Source organism: Sus scrofa, chromosome 2 (assembly GCF_054392235.1).
Source record: "Sus scrofa isolate SSC_HxYL_T2T_F1_AM1 chromosome 2, Sscrofa_HxYL_maternal_Yorkshire_Landrace_v2.0, whole genome shotgun sequence".
Classification (NCBI taxonomy): Eukaryota; Metazoa; Chordata; class Mammalia; order Artiodactyla; family Suidae; genus Sus; species Sus scrofa.
Window position 1 is genome coordinate 106,870,069 of NC_139384.1, and position 17,265 is coordinate 106,887,333.

Here is a 17,265-nt window from a genome sequence, read left to right on the forward strand (position 1 = left end):
AGGCTTTTTTCCCTTTATATCCATCAAGTTAGGTGGGTCACACAACTATTAATTGTCATCAATATAAGTGAGATGTTGAGGTTCAATTATAGTGATTTCTCCAAGACCATTTGATCAATAGTTAAAATGTGCTGAGCCTTGAACCTGGCCCTTTGACTCTTAGATGATGGACCATAGGTATTCTAAAAAGATGAGGAAAATGACATTAGAATGATTTGAAGGGCCCTCAGACCTTGGGATCCTTGAATGGTTCACTTGAGTTGACTTAGAAAAATGTCCCAGTCCTTCTCCTTTTCCCTCCCCTGTTAACCTCTGTATTCTGGTGCTGTCTCTCCTGCCCCTCCCCTGCCTCCTCATACAGACAGAACCATGAACAGGGAACAGGGAGGAACTTAGTGAAATCTCCAGGAACAGGGCTTGACTCCATGGCTAGGCTTTCTGGAAACCCCCCTTAGAACCTAGAAGTCTAAGCCATATCTAGACATTGCAGATGAGTTCTCTAAAATCTACATTCTAGCTCTAGGTTTGCCTGCCCTGGTCTCCACTGGGCAACCAGTGGATCAGGATATCTGAACCCACTTTTCTCACTATTCACCTCAGGCATTGAAGCTCCCTGAGCTAAGTATTTGGAAACCAAGGGAAGGAACTATCCCTGGACTTTGTGGAACATTCTGTCTGTGGTCTTTGAGAAGAAACAGGGTTGAAAATTTTGCTGCATCATGAAAAATCCTCTCTGAAATAATCATAGAACTATTTTATCATGCATTTGTAACTGCTAAGCTCTGAAAAGGCCACCATGCAATATTAGGGCATCTTTATCTTCTTTGACCAAATTTCTTACCCTTCTGGGAGATGCCTAATTTGTTTCTTCAGTTTATGATTTTTCCTATTCACATGCAAATGGAAAGGTAACAGGTTCAAATGCTATTTATCACAGCTTAGTCTTAATAGGATTCATCCTTCCCTTCTTCCTTCCCTCCCTCGCTTCCTTTCTTCCATCTTTCCTTCCTTCCCTCCTTTTCAGTCTCCCTCTCCCCCTTTGTCTTCCCTCCTTCCCTTCTAATATCCATACCGTTTTTCCTTATTTTCCCATAGCTCATATTTATTGTACACATACTGTGTTCTAGATACAGTGCTAATTAGCAGTGTTTAAAGAAAAGTGCTGAATCCCGACAGTTCTGGGTTTCAATACTTGCTTACCACTTAACAAACTGTAGCACCTCAGAGAAGTATCTCAGTCCTTAGGCACCTTTCACTTTTGAATCTTTAAATGGCAGTGTTAATGCCTACCAAATAGCTTTGCTAAGATTACATAAGATAGCTTGTCAAAACTCTCCTAAAGTATATATATACTGACATATATATATGAAAAAATATATGTATTGCTTTTTAGGGCTGCTCCTGTGGCAAATGGAAGTTCCCAGGCTGGGGGTTGAATTGAAGCTGTAGCCAGGCACTGGCCTATACCACAGCCATAGCAATGCCAGATCCGAGCTGCATATGTGACCTACACCACACCTCATGGCAACGCCTGATCCTTAATCCACTGAGTGAGGCCAGGGATTGAACCTGCCTCCTCATGGATACTAGTCAGTTTGTTACTGCTGAGCCATTGTATATTTTGAGGGAGGGGAGGGCCCACAAGGGAGGACACAGGCCACCAAGAGGGACAAGGATAGAGATTAGCCAGGCTTAAGGACAAGCATTACCCATTTCACTGTGTTGCTTGAGAAATGACTTATAGAAAGCTGTCTTAGGTTATTTCATCCTTGCATCTTTCCATTTCCTGGGTATAATTCATGATGAAGCTATGTGGTGTCATGAAAAGCAGTGAACAGGGAGTTAGATCAGTCCTGACTATGTACTGATCAGCATGTGATAAACCATCTAACTTTCCCAGACATTATCTTCCTCCTCTACAAACGGAGGGAATGAAATGAAATTTATTGCACAAAGCTCTTCCAATTCTCAAAAGTGATATATGACTCTAACTTATTAAAGACTTCCCTAACTGCTTAAAACACTGTGTTTTAATGCAAACATTCCCAGGTCCACTACAAAAATCATGTAGACATTCTCTCTGCCCTGTGGCCAGAAGAGTACAGAGAAACCACTTCAGATATTGTGGTGGAACTGAGCTGTGCTGTCTCAAAACTCCTCTGAGACTTGGGCTCCATTTGTAGATTCTGGCAAAGCTGTCCAGAACCACAGTATCCTATCATGTTTATGGGAGGAAATAATCTCTTATTCCCTGAAAAAGAATCATTACATTGGAAAAAAGAAGTCCTAGGTTCTACCTATGGTTTTGTTACAAATTAATCAGGTAACCTTGGGCAAAGCAAATGACTCTTCTTTGGACCTCATTTTTCTTGTTATAAAATGAACCAGATCTTTGCGTCTTCTTGCATTGCCAAAGTGCTCAACTTACAGCCTCAGAACTACTTGATTGACTTAAGAAAAAATTTCAGATTGGAAGCCTCCCCTTAATCTATCAAAACAGGTCAAACTACAACTTTTTAGTGAAAAAAATTCTTTTTGCTATCACCACTCTGGACCACATGTAATCATTTATCTTTCATGAAAACAGTAATTGTCATATTGTAGATATGGTATTTCTGGTGTGCTTTTAATTACTTGGAAACCACACACACACACACACACACACACACACACACACACACACGGGTGCTCTTATAAATAACAAGTAAATTTTCTCCCCCACAAGGACACTAAATTTAGTCTGGAGAAGCATTCCACATGCTTTTAAACATAGATCTAGTGTGTAATAGCTAAGATCATTACTATGTACAGATTTTTCCCTTTTCTTTTTTTCTTCATTTGCTAAGGTTTTACAATATCAGGGCAAATATTGGTCCTCTCATAAGGTTTTACAATTTTTATGCTTTGCCTTGCATTTATTTGTTGGAATACCTATTATCTTGTGTCTAAAGAACCTCTGATCATTTAAGATTCACCATTGATTAAATAATTTTTCCAAAAAAGAAAAAAAATCACCATATTAAAAATATACCTTGATTAAAAGTTGCTTCCTGATTTGGGAAACCATAGTTGTGAGAAATTTGTATTTATTTATTTATTTTTTTTGGCTTTTCTGAGTGCCCTGCATAATATGGATTTCCCAGACCAGACCAGGGAGGACCAGGGACCAGATGCATTCATGGCAACACCAGATCCTTAACCCACTGTGCCAGGGTCAAACCTGTGTCCCAGAGACACCATTAATCCCATTGTGCCATAGCGATAACGTCGAAAAATGGGTATCTTGAATCAGGGATATATGATCAGTCATTTTAAGTCGAGAGTAGCCATGCTTTAAATATTATCCAGAAGTCCCTGACTTTTCTGGAAAGCTTGTTTCTAGTGGATATTCCCTTTGAACTCTGGATGTCGTGGATACCAACAGGCAGCACTGCATCATAGGCAATATCTTGACATTTGTATCCCACGCTTCTGTGATGTTATTCTGATTAAACACAGGTGCATGATCCTACCCTCTGAAAACTACTGTTGGAAACATCGAAACATTTGCTCAGTTTTCCATGTTACAAATCCCTAGATCTTGTTGCATTGGGTAAACAAATATCTTTTCTCCCACAAGAAATAAAAGCAAAGCTAGGCTGCAAAATTATTGAGAGGCAAAAAAATAGAGAAGAATTGTGATTTTGCCAATTCAAAGGCAGAAACTTATTGATACCCTGTTGGAGAAAAATACATGCTAATTGTTATAAGTATAAAATTAAACTCTAACATCTTCATTAGCTTGGGTAAAATGACCAGGTAGTGAAATATAAGATATATTCTGCCATCAGGACCTTATTGCAGATTTGAAATTCAAGCTCTGGACAATCTGAAAAGTTTAAAATTGGCTTAATCTTATATTTGGTGGTGATTATTCAAGTTGCTAGCTTAAACAACAACAACAAAAAAATGGCTCCATTTTTTTTTTTTAAATCATAGTTAAATTGTCCCATGGATTCAAGATACAAAAGGGGAGTTTTGTTATTCTGTTTTATTTAAATGATATGAAAATTATACTTACAATCTACCTGGATAGGTGAAAAAATTTCTGTAAAAATTCTACATGTCAATTTAACCTTCATGGGTTTCTCATATGAATTATCAGCCACTAAGGAGAAGACTGGGGAAGGAGAGGCATGTCTCTGGGTAGTATTCACACAGCATCTCGGGTATTTCCTCACCCCTGCTTTATTTTAAAGATCCAGACATGGAAGTGGATACTCTTTTCACTTCCTTTTTGCAGTTTTTCCTCACTTCCTTTACCCTGGGCCTCAAACTTGCCCTAGAGATTCAGCTAAAGGATTACCTGTTGACAGGGTTCCAGAGGTAAAGTGTGTTGCTCTCTGTTCAAGTTGATTCAGGTCGGTAGGTATTCACTGGATGATTGTTATGGCTGGGTGTTTTAGTCGATGACTTTTCTTTCTCCTACCCTCTTCATATCCAACTGCTCTGGCTCCTGTTTTGCTAGGGAATGAATTAGAAGGCCACAATTTATCTTTCAGAACTAATCTTTTGTGATAATGATTTCACGCATTACTCCTGTCAGAGAACTTCTGCCTTTAAATGGTAGTTGCCAATGCCCTGTAAGTCTTGAAGTCTTAGTGAGGAAGGTGAAGACAAGGCCAGTTGAAGGTGCTCAGTGCTTCTCAAATTATACCATGTAGAAATTTCTGTATTCACTCAATGGGAATGAAGAAGTAGGTCTGGAGCTAAAGGTGGCTTTGCTTTTAGTTTTCAATAAAAATCAATAAGAACGTGCCTTTAAAATGAGCTCTCTCTTTTTTTTTTGCTATTAATAATTCTTTTGAAATTATTGTTTTTACCAAATGACTGTAATAAACTTATCACAGGTTTTTCAAAAATCACCCCTGGTGCAATCAAAAAGTGCCCAGAAATGTTGCTTATCACATTAAACTTCCAAGTTAGGCTTACATTTGTGCAACCATATCAATCCTCTCAAGCTGGAAACAATATGTACAGAAACATTTTTCTGTAAGTATTTACCAGCATGCCATGTTGAAAGTCAGATGGGTTGAAATATTGGCATTTGGTTAAATTGATGCAGTTAATATATATACTATAAAAAGTAAATTTACAGGCATTTATTGGACACAGCAAAATTTAACATTGAGAAAGAGAAATTCATCAATAAGAACTGGAGCAGTACAAAGCACTTATCTTTTAAACAAAGTTGTCATTTATCTGATTAAAGATTTGTTTAAGAAGAAGTGTTTGAAGAATTCTCTTCCATGCATGAAGTGAGGCTGATTGTTTGTTTCAACTGCTCCTCTTAAAAGAGACTAGCTAGATGGCTCAATAGTTCTTTTCTAAATCATGAATTATTGTATATGATTTGTGAAGTCCAAAGTAATAATGCAACTGCTCTTAAAAATCCCAATGCCTTGATCTTTCATGTTCAAGCAACAAATGAGACAACCAGAGTTGATTTGTTTTTATTTATTTCCAAAAATTACCTGAGGAAATCATTGATTTTGTTTATAGGATTGTTTACCTGTTTTTAAAATTAAATCTGAGTTCCTATAGATGGATTTCTTTTCTAAACATAACGATTTCTTATAGTGTGTCCTTAAAAACAATATAAAATATTTTTATAGGCAAAGAAGCAAACAAGCTAAAAGGAAACCCCAGAAAACCTCTCAAAGCATTTTTCCTTTCCTTGTGAGTTTACCTTACAATCGACTAAATAAATCCTGGAAGATTTTCCTAAGTCAACATGGTTATGAGTTGTCTTGCTGCAAATAATAGCACTTTTTAGTACACTTATTTTTTTAAGTCCCTTTTTATTTTGTGAGAAATCTTAACTTTTTGGTAAAGATGTTTTCATTAGAATAAAAATGGGACTTTCAGGTGCTTGTCATTTTCTAAAATGCTTTGAAGTTTGAATTTTTTATGTATATCAGGAGACTAAGTCCTTCTGAATAGTGTACTAATGATAAATTTAGGATTTCAAGAATCAACCTCCATTATAGTTAGAAAAACTATACCTAGTATTGACATCACAGTCAGCTTTTGTGCAAATTTCATTTGTGACAACTATTTATTATACTTATCAAATAGCAGGAAAAGGCTCCAACATTGAAGTTTTTAAAATAGTGACAGGCACTGACTGTAGTTGGCGTTGGACCAATCAGATAATGTGATAAGATAGTGCTAAGAGGTCAAAGCAGTTGTAGAAATTGAAAGGAAGTTAAAGTATTTATGGCTATTCAGCAGCTCATTTTTTTAAGAGTGCTCTTCTTCTGTGGGAAGCTTGAGAACGATGCTGGGTGGAGTTCCAAGAGACCCCCCCCCCCACCGCCCCTGCCCCAATCTGGTGCATTATCCCCTCCAGCTTCAGTAGGAACTGATTCTTGTGAATTTGATAGGAGTATACCACTCTGAATATGTTATGTGGCAGAAGGGAGTTTGCTGATGTCATTAAGGTTGCCAATCATTTCACCGACCTCCTCAGTGAAACCTCACCTACTCAGGTAAGCTCCTAAAAGAGGCTAGAGAGGTTTGAGGTCTTAGATTTTCCTGCAAGGCTTGAAAAAGTAAGCTTTCTATGTGGTAGGAGGTTCTGTGGAGGGGCTACAGAGCCAGGATGCAAGGGCAGCCTCTAGAAGACGAGACTAGTTGCTAACAAATGGTTATCAAGAAAATAGGGTTATTGCTCATATAACCACAAGAAACAAATTGTATCATCAGTCACTGAGTTTGGAAGAGGATTCTAGAGTCACAGATGTGACTATAGCCCCTGCCAACATCTCAAGTCTAGCCTGGTGACACCCTGAGCACAGGAACCAGCTAACTCCAGTCTAACCTCTGGAGCAGAACTGTGAGGTAAGGAATTTGTACTGTTTTAGGCTACTAAGTTTATGGTAACTTTTTACGAAACAGTAGAACACAAATGTAGGTAAGAATGAAGCTTTTAAGGGGCACATAAAAATTTAGAAGAGCTGTCAGCATGACAGCAGTGGGCTGGAATTGGGACGCTGAGATGGGATATGTGAGCCTTCCAGTTGGCCCTTCTGGTCTCTCCCAATACTGCACCTGACACCAAGGCAGAGTATCAGCTGCAATTCATTGCTCTGTTGTTATTCTCACAGACTGTTACAAATGTTATTCTTAAAAAAATTTTTTTTTCTGAACTCCCTTCTCTATCAAACATGGAAAATGAAAGATGGAGCTCAGAAGGCACCTGTTTTCTCAAGCCAGAGCTGCTCTTTTCATTTCTCCACTTGTCGGCGTTTGCGATCGTGACCCCTGGAGAGTAAAGCAATAATTGATTGGGAGCACCTTGTATAACCCTGACCAGATGCCTAGCAAATATTAGTTTCCTTCCATCCAGCCTCTCTCATAGTTGTTTCTGAAACACTTGGACACAGAATAAAGTGGTTATAACATTCCTGGTGATTGTAAGTGGACTACAACAAAATGTTGAAATCAAGCAGGAAAGACAAAGATTGTTTTTCAAGTAAAGCAGAGAATATAAAGAGGGAAGTCAGTAATGATAACCATGTAGGTGACTCCAATTTTCCTTTCTATCTCTCCTAAAATCAATGAAATTTCTCCCCCAGAGCCAGGAAAGGGAGAGAACCACCCCTGTTGCAGTGTTCGCTTTCAGTTGGCTGTATATCCCTGGCCTCTGGGTGAGGTTAACTGTGCAAAGGAAAGCCACACTCTCAGAACAGTTAGATGCTTTTTCTCACTAAACCACACTGGAGATACTAATTCCATTTCTTTCCTGGCTGTAGATAGGTGAATTAGCGAGAAACCACTCCTGCATTGTCTTCCAGTCTTCAAATGAAGCCTAATTAAAGAAATATATAGTTTTTATTGAGCTGCAAGAAAAAGGGACATGGGGCACAATTAAGTTTGCATCAATAATTAAAGCCATAAAATTATTAATGTAGCAAATATTACACATTAATAAGAAATATATTTTGTCACCAACTGCTGCATAAAATCCCTCTTTCATAATCTATAATCCAAAAGGAGAAATGGAGAAGGAATATACAAAAACATTGTTTCATCCTCAAGTTTGTTGCTGCTTCAATTAAGATGTTTGCCATATTTCCACACTACCATTTCTAAGATTCAGTTGTTTGGAATCAGTAAAGAAAATGATAAAAAAAATAATGTGATTACAGTGACTTGTATGTAACATGAAGTTTTACTAGGGAGATGAAAATATTTATCAATCTTCACAATATTTTCCACTGATAAGGACTACACATTCAATATGCAGAGAGAAGAGGCCTCCTCTACCTTTGCTCTATATCTTTTCTTTGGCTGAACTTGAATTATTCTGCTCCTGTCCTCTTTGTAGAGAGAGAGGCTTGATTCAAAGCCACCTTTGGGAGTGGGGGATCCCCAACTGAGAAAACTCTTCTTTTGGTCATTAAAAGTCCACTGGAGAGTGTTAAGGAATGAGTTTCTATCTCCTTCCTTCCCCCAGACGACCCATCCTGCACATCTTTTATCAAAGCCTTATCATCTGCTTCTGCAATCAGCTGTTTCCTTGCATAATTCCCATAGGCTTGATAGGCACCAACAACTATTTAAGAAATAAATGAGCGAGGGAGCACGGAGTTATTTTATTCAAATCAAGACTAAGAAGTTCCTGTCATGGGTCAGCAGTAACAAACCCGACTGGTATCCATGAGAACTTGGGTTGGATCCCTGGCCTTGCTCAGCAGGTTAAGGATCCAGTGTTGCCATGAGCTGTGGTGTAGGTCACAGACGCAGCTCAGATCCCACGTTGCTGGGACTGTGGTGCAGGCTGGTAGCTACAGCTCCGATTCAACCCCTAGCCTGGGAACTTCCAGGTGTGGCCCTAAAAAAGACAAAAAAGAAAAAAAAAAAAGATTAAGATTGCCTTATTTATAAACATCTCAATCAGGTCCTATTAGTCAATTTAATTTTTAAAAAGTTAGTCCAGTGTCTACTATGAATAAGTTTCTGGGTGATACATAGTGAAGGAGGTTAAGTTTTCTCTCTTCTAGTCCAGTAGGAAAAAGATAATATGTAAAGAGACTATACAAACTGCCACAAAGAGTCACTAACAAAATAAATGGGGGCTTCAAAAGTGAAAAATGAATATGTGGTTAGTTTAAGGACTTAGGAAAGCTTCATGGAAAAAGTGACCACTAAGATGTGTGGTAATAAATGGAAGGAATTTTAAAAAGGGAAAAGATTCTGGGTAGCTGATGGTTAGGTGTGCAAGAAAGGAGCATAAGCAAACAGAGGAAAAGTTCAGAACATGTTTGGGAATAGCTCGTGTTCCAACTTGGCTGAAGCAATTTCCAAACTAGACTTGGGGCCTGAGGCTTCCAGAGGTAGATTAGAGCTCTCTTGAGGTGGCCTTTGAGTGATAGCCCTGCGTGGGGTGGGGCTCTAGGAAATGTTCTGCTTTTTTTGCAGTTGGTACTGTATTCATTCAGTTTTGTGCCTTAAGTGATTGCAGTCTCATTAGTGATGAGTTCTCCTAGATTGGATTTGGGCTCCAATTTCTCTAGTGTCTTTTACAGTCCTTTGCTTATGGTAGACAAAGGTACCAAGATTCAATATACATTTTTTTTTTTAAATTTGATTGCTGAAATGTTTGGCTGATCATCTTCAAGGTATTTATACATTTTATAAACCATCTTGATTTTCTCAAGAGCACTGTATAGTAACCATGCCCATTTTACATGTATCAAAACAAGGTACAGAGGTTAAGATATTTGCTCAACTTCTAATGAGACCAGGACTCAAATATGCTGATTTCAAATCCTGGGCTCTTTCCTTTGCACCACATTGTTGTAGTTTCTAGAATATGGAAGCTTTAACACTTTCTAAGACTAACCAAAAGGAGGGAAGAAAAGATACATTCCTGGGATAAGAGAAAAATCAGAGTAGTCATCTTCCTACACTGATAGAAATTTCACTTGGAGCCAAGTACTCAGTGTGACCCAGTTAATCTTTCTCATATATTTCAATTTTTTGCCTATGATTTTTATATCTCATCTCTTCCTGAATTTACAGGCAAAAATATATTAAAAGTTTTTTTCAAACAATACTGGGCCATCATAACAACTGTTAATTATCAAGAACCTACTGTGTGCTAGTAACTGTATAGCTGCTTTACACATATTACATTTATTCCTATCGGAATCCTGTAAGCCTATTTTAAAGAGAACTGATTAACTTTCAAATCTAGTTCTGCTCTCAGATTCTGAGATCTTTCCTCCTGTCTCTAAAATTACTGGTTTCTAGCCAAGGACATGCTTTGTGGGTCTATTCTACTATTTTTTTTCTGAATATATGATTCAGGTTAAGCTCTAATCCTATAGCCCTAGGCAATGAGACTTCTCCAAATATAGTTCCATTTTTTGGCTGACTCTGGTCTAATAATGTAGACGCTATTAAGACACAACAGTGTAAGATATGTTTATTATCTCGTAGGGACTTATACTTCAGTTAAGTCAATCAAGTACAGTTACAATTAGAAGGATGAGAAGTCAGTGGTATACATACACCAAAAATTATTCATTCCAGAAGGCTGATAGAGGCAATAAGGAGAGGAAGGTAGAGTTAGGACTTGAAAGTTGGGTCAAATGTGAATAGAAAGAAGAAATGCGAACTTGATGGGGGTGATAGAAACCACCATGAGAAAAAGTGCTAGCTTGTGAATGTATTTGTCTATTAAAAGGATTCCCATTCATTTCCGAATCCTTTTTTTTTCTTCCTAATGACTGGTTTTGAGCCACTCCTCATGGCCGCCTCATGGTATGGAAGATTGAGTAGCTCAGAGTAAGAGTTAAAACCATTTAAATGCACTTTAATGTGAGAAAACAAGCAGAACACTAATAGACCTAAAGGTAAATGCAATAGTTATGGGCAATTCAAGGAAAGCCTTTCTCCAGACAGTCATTCTAACCTAAAAACGCTAACCTCCATCTGGTTTGGACTACTAATTTACTGTGTGGGTGGATGTGTGAAATTTAAAATCTTTTGAAGAGAGTAGGGCAGTATTTAACCCCAAGAGAGTGTGATTTCTGTTGCATAACTTGAAAAAAATGTGGTAACAAGTGTGGTCGTACCACAAACATATACATCACCTCCGATTCCAATCTCGTTTGATGATGTTATCACAAATTTGTTTTCTACTCCTGATACAAATATCTAGTGCTAAATCACCTTGGATAAATATGCTATGAAAATGTTGGTGGTTTTCTATAAGGCAGTGGAGCATCTTGAGACATCAGACTTAGCAATCTTGAAAGACCCCAGCTCACCCTGTTTCGTTGTTGCTTGGATATTGTACCTTTAAATCCTTCCCACTAATTCATCTCACATTATTTACTTCAGTGTTTAAAACAATGCTAGCACGGTTAGGATTCCAAGTTACAGTTCATCCAGGGCTGGAAACCACTGATTTAGATTCTTCATAATTAAAAACATGGAAGTGGAGTTTCCTCTGTGGCACAGTGGGTTAAGAATCTGACTTCAGGATTTCCTGTTGTGGCTCAGTGGAAATGAATCTGACTAGTATCCATGAGGATGTGGGTTCGATCCCTGACCTCGCTCAGTGGGTTGAGAATCCAGTGTTGCCATGAGCTGTGGTGTAGGTTGCAGATGTGGCTCAGATCCTGTGTTGCTGTGGCTGTGGCGTAAGCCAGCAGCTGTAGTTCCAATTCCATCCCTAGCCTGGGAACCTCCATATGCTGCAGGTGCAACCCTTGAAAAAAAAAGGGAATCCTACCTCAGTGGTTCAGGCCACTGCGGAAGTTGTGGGTTTGATCTCTGACTCTATACAGTGAGTTAAAGGATCCAGCATTGCTGCAGCTAGGGCATAGGTTGCAACTGCATCTCAGATTCAATCCCTGGCCCAGGAACTTCCATATGTTGTGAGTGGGGGCCATGAAAAAACAAAAAAACCCCAAAAATAGATGTAGTGTGTTTTAGTCATAATATAAATATCATAATGAAAAAACTCATCAAATTGAGCTAGGCTCAACCCTTTTAGAGAAAATGAAAGATGGCGTGCCCTAGTGGGATACCAATACTTTGCTAAAAGGTAGAAGGCTTTCAGGAACTTGCCTAAAGACTTTTAGGAAATTAGAGAAAAAAGAGTGTATACATGTATGTGTAACTGGGTCACCTTGCTGAATAGCAGAAAATTGACAGAACATGTAAACCAGCTATAATGGAAAAAATAAAAATCATTATTAAAAAGAAGAAATTAGAACTTGAATCTTCTGTCTTCAAATCCTGTGTCCTTGCTACTAGGTTATTTAATATCTGTAGTTATGTATGATTTGCTTAAATATCACAGCCTTGGGAGAGAGTTTCTTTGACCGTCCAGTCCAAAATAATCTTTCTCTAGCAAATTACCGTGTTTCATATTATTTTTTTTCATAAGAATACACTATTTGAAATCAGAGAAAGTAGTTCCATGGGAGTACGGACCTTGACTATCTTGTTCATTGCCACATCTCTAGCAATTAAATGGTTATTTGTGCAAATTGTTGAATGAATGAATGAGTCAGTGAGAATTTTGCATTCCTACAAATATGTCAGTGTCATCATGTGGCCTGCGTCTAGATGGAGGTGGAACAGGGACACTTTTAATAGGATAGGAGGTTTCTCAGACCAGCAGCTGCATTTGAGGCAGAAAATCAATTTCTACCCTGGATGATATTTTCAAAAGAAGTGTATCTGGTAGCATGGAATCTTCTATCTGACAGGGCTTATGTCAAAATACCAGGATGTCTAGATGAGTGGCCCACATTCTGTAAAGAGGGCGTGCCATTCAGAGAGGCCATGAACTATACATGCAGTTTAGTCCCTCGTCTAACAGACTTGCTAGCTGCACAAATAAAGAGTGACTTTGGTTTTGTGAGTATGCTTATGTTCAGTAAGAAAATTTGCATGCAAATGCATATATGCACAGACATTTTCTAAGCTTGGTGGGAAGGAAATATGGGATGCATACTCCCCAAGTTAGCTAGTATTTGTAATATTCTTGGTAATAGGGTGGAGAATGCCTGTCTGGTATGTCCTCAAATATTTAAAACATCGTCTTTGTTTAAGACCTAAAATTCACAGTAAGATGGAGACAATATCAGAAAAAAATGTAGACTATTTATCACAACTTATGCAAAGCATTTTGAGTAAATGAACCCAACCAGTTGTTATGTACACACCATTGTGCTAAGGAATGCTTTTCCTCCTGGTATTTGTTACTGAGGAAAATCATTACCAAAGCAGTTTAGCTAATTCATTCCCATGTTTGGAATTAAGCACTTTTAACAGTTATCTGCTTCCCATTGTCTGTCTGGGACAAGCCTTGTCAGTAAAGTACTTAGCTCTCTGCTGCCAAAATGAAGATAGGGTCATCAGAATCCTGTTGTAAACTCAGGAAGATAAAGACAGGGGAGCTGGCTTCTGCCAGGAGTCAGGTTGGTAAAGGGTTCTGGGGACATGGAGGAGGGAGTAGAAGGACAAAAGATTTGATTTTATTTGTAGGCACAGTGAGTTAACTACTTACTTTGTCTCATTCAGCATCCTGGGAAGTATTTGTATTCTTTCATTTCACTTCATTTCTCATTCACCATGTAAATACACACACACACACACACACACACACACACACACACACACACACTCCTTCTTTAATAAGGAGACAAGGCTTTTATTTTATAACTAGAGAAGAGATAGTACTATAGGAAGAAGAAAATTATTGATTGATGTTCTCATGCATTTGGAAATAACTGATAAGGAATCCTTTCCTGAGCTGGAAAAAGAAGGGAGCTGTAAATTGTAAATTTGGGGCTTTACTATGTACCTGGTTCTTAGAAGAATTAAATACACTTTCAAAATTTCATTTAATATAAAACTTAGGTGAGAATTTTCTTGGAGGAGCATCTTAGGCTCTTAAAATTAGGTAAACAATAGGAAACCTTCCTAAGTGGGAAGCCAGCTTTTTTTTGCAGATAAATGTATCCACTTTAGGATTTTCCTTGCAGCTGGATTTTTAAAAAATGGGAACACAGGATTAAAAAGTGTATCAGTTTTTATCCTTGACTCCCAAGAGTCTTTACAGTTTAAAAACATTTAAACAACTGAAACTGATAAAAATAAGTTAAAGTAATGAGAAAGCTATCAATAAGTTAATGACTATTGCAATTATAAATTAATAGAGGTGGTTCCTTTTGACCTGCCACAGATGTCACGTCAATTGATTAAATGTTCTGAGACAATGAAATGACAAAAGACAACTTTATTATAATGCTTCAGGCAGGGAATATTTTTATTTTGCTATTAGGCGCATATCCACATGTCAGTGACCGATTCCATTTGGAAAAAAGACATGTTGGAGGATATGTACAATTAGGAAAAATCTCCAAGGTGAATTGTAGGTCTGAACTAACCACCTCTGTTATTTTTAGTTGACATTCAGAATCATAAAAGGTAGCATTTTAGGCTTTATTTTGACTCAGGGCAGAAAGACTGTTGGTTCCATCTCTCGTAGGTATCACAGGTTGGCACAGCCTTGCTGGACTGGTAACCTCAGTAGAGGTCTGCACTGGGTCTCTGCACGTCCATGACAGGGATGAAATTGGAAAAGGTGTCAGGGTACTAACATATTTTCAGCAGCATCCTCCTGCTAGCTATCCCCAGTGTGCCGAGGATGCTATCTTCTTGAGGGTGATTTGGTAGCCATGGATCTGCCTTCTGCAACAGCTATTTGAACCTCAGCCTCTCAGGAGTGATAGGGAGAATCTGAGAGGGAAAAGGATCACTTCCCTTTAGTTTTTTTTTTTTTTTTTGCTAGAAAAATGTCTGCCTTAAAAAATAATAGGAGCTATCTTCATAATCTTTTGATAGACGATGAGAAACCTTGAGTGAAAGAGAGGTATATTTGATATTTGGGAATAGTTGATGATAAACCGTAATTGACTACATGCCTGTACTTTGACCAGCCATATAAAAACTGGCTGTCTGGCAGGAAGAACTAAATTCCTAATCATTTGAAAAATGGTCTGTTGAGTGGACCCATAGACACATAATCTCACATTTTAGCTTGCTAGGTCAGGAAGCTGTTACTTTTGGTGGCCTAAACAACTTTGCAATGGCCCCTGACTTCTGTCCCTTCAAGAAACAGGCAGTACTTTCTTTGTGTCCCCAGAGACCTTGATTAATGTAGTATTTAGCACATCTGTTTCAGGTCAAACAATCGTATTTCTCTGACCTTCCCTCCTGGACTTTTATTACAGTCATTTCTTATTTTTGTTATTTTTTCTATCACTTTTTGAATTGTAACATGTCCCCTTTAAAATGCAGAAAATACAAAGCATAATGTTTAAAAGTACTTATAATGCTGGTCATAAGAAAGGAGTAGAGAAAGTCATGACTTTTGACTCTTCTACTTTTTAAAATATAGACTTATTCACTGTCAGTTTTAGTCACCAAAGTTATTACTGAATCATACAACTAGAATGATTTATTCTCACTTAAATTAACAGGCTCTGGAAACCAAGAACATCATTCCTTCAGAAATGCTTTATGTCTCAGGCATTATACTTGACTCCAGTGTGAGCCTATGGTGGTCCTTACTGTCCTGAAGTCCAGTGTGGGGATAGAACACTTAGCAGGTAATTACAACCCAGTTTTATGTGTGTTTGTGGTAAGAGAAAGAATAGATGGTAAGAAGGCAACTAGAAGGGGGAAGCTTCAGTCAGGGGAAGCTTCCTGGGGGAAGTGTCATCTAATTTGAGAACTTCAAGAACCCCTCTGTAGATCAATGGATAAACAAAATGTAGCTGATCTATTGTATGCATAGTCACCCAGATCTGCTTACCCAATGTGCGTGTTTTGTTATAATGTTGAAACAGAAATAGCAGTAAGACACCAAGTGAGAGGAGACACCGTGATTTCCTGGGTCTCACCTACTTTAAATTCTGTCCTTTAAAACATTACATTTGGGGGAGTTCCCTTTGGAGCATCAGGTTAAGGATCTGGCATTGTCACTGCTATAGCTCTGGTTACAGCTGTGACATGGGTGCAGTCCCTGACCTGGGAACTTCTGCATGCCATGGGTGTGGCCAAAAAATTACATTTGGATATTTCCTATTTTATCTTATTCCTAATTCTGAAAAGTACTCGTTATAATAGCTACATTATTCTTTTAGGGATAAATCAGGTTCTTTTCAACAAATACTTAGGATGGTTAATAAACAATTTGCTATTATTTTTATTATCATTTGTGCTAGTATGAAGAATCCTTAGGAGATCTTTGAAAACTTATTTTTATCCAGAGATAACAATGTAGAAGAGTAAATTGTTTGGCAAAGAAGTTGAGGCATATGGGCAGAGATACAAGTATTTACTGCATTTATAAGTTTCATTTTGACTATAAAATGCAGCATCATTTGTCAGTAAATCAAAGCTTATAAAAGTGGCAATTGTGAATGCAGTTGGTTGCAGTATCAAGAGAATGAGGATTAGGAGTGTAACTGAGATTCCTTTTATGATAAATTATCTAGCTCCTGGCTACCGTGTATGAGCTCTATTAACTGCCTATAAATTGTTCATCATAAAATCTAGTTCATTCTTGTTAATTAGGCCAAGGCTTTTATGAAATTTTTTTTCTCCTCTCTCTGAAAGCCTAGGCTGACAGGAGGGTAGCTACGCCAGAATACTGAGGAAGAAAGGACCCTCTGCTAGGCAGGATGCTGTGTTCCTTAAAAACTAATAATTAAAAGAGAAATTCCTGAATTAAAATTACTTTGGCTTCTTACTAGTGAAAATGGAATCGTTCTATTGTAATCACAAAGGAAGGTTAAATACAGCCAAAATAATTGCATCTTCCAACTTTAAATTCTCTCAATCAATAACATACAAGAAAGGAAGGGGAGATGTATGAAAAGGACTGGGTACACCCATTAGGAATGATTAATACCAAGCAAGTTCCAGAAAGACAAATAGACTCATCACATTTTTCTGGCATATCTGGCATATCATCCCACGTCACTTTATTATGCATCTTTTCCCCATGAAATTGAACTTTTATGCAAAATTATCTTTGAGAAAATCTTGTGTTTGTTGCTCATCTCCTTTTTTTTTTTTCTGTTGTATTTTGCTTTTTGTGGTGCTCACATAAGTGATCAACTGGCAGTGAATGTTATGTTTATATTATCTCATATTTTGCATTGCTAACTGGCTCCCTTGATACCA

The 17,265-nt window shown here is 37.9% G+C and overlaps 1 long non-coding RNA gene across 8 annotated transcripts in view; it reads left to right on the forward strand.

Moving 5' to 3' along the window:
• The window catches only part of LOC102159394 (uncharacterized), a 152,795-nt gene that overhangs the window by 97,842 nt on the left and 37,688 nt on the right, over window positions 1-17,265 (forward strand). For 4 of the 8 annotated variants that reach the window (XR_002341808.2, XR_014838274.1, XR_014838277.1 and 1 more), the window contains one exon: window positions 15,555-15,683. The exons of the other annotated variants lie outside the window; for them this stretch is intronic. This is a non-coding gene — a long non-coding RNA (uncharacterized LOC102159394). The remainder of the gene's footprint in view (window positions 1-15,554; window positions 15,684-17,265) is intronic. 8 annotated transcript variants of the gene reach the window in all.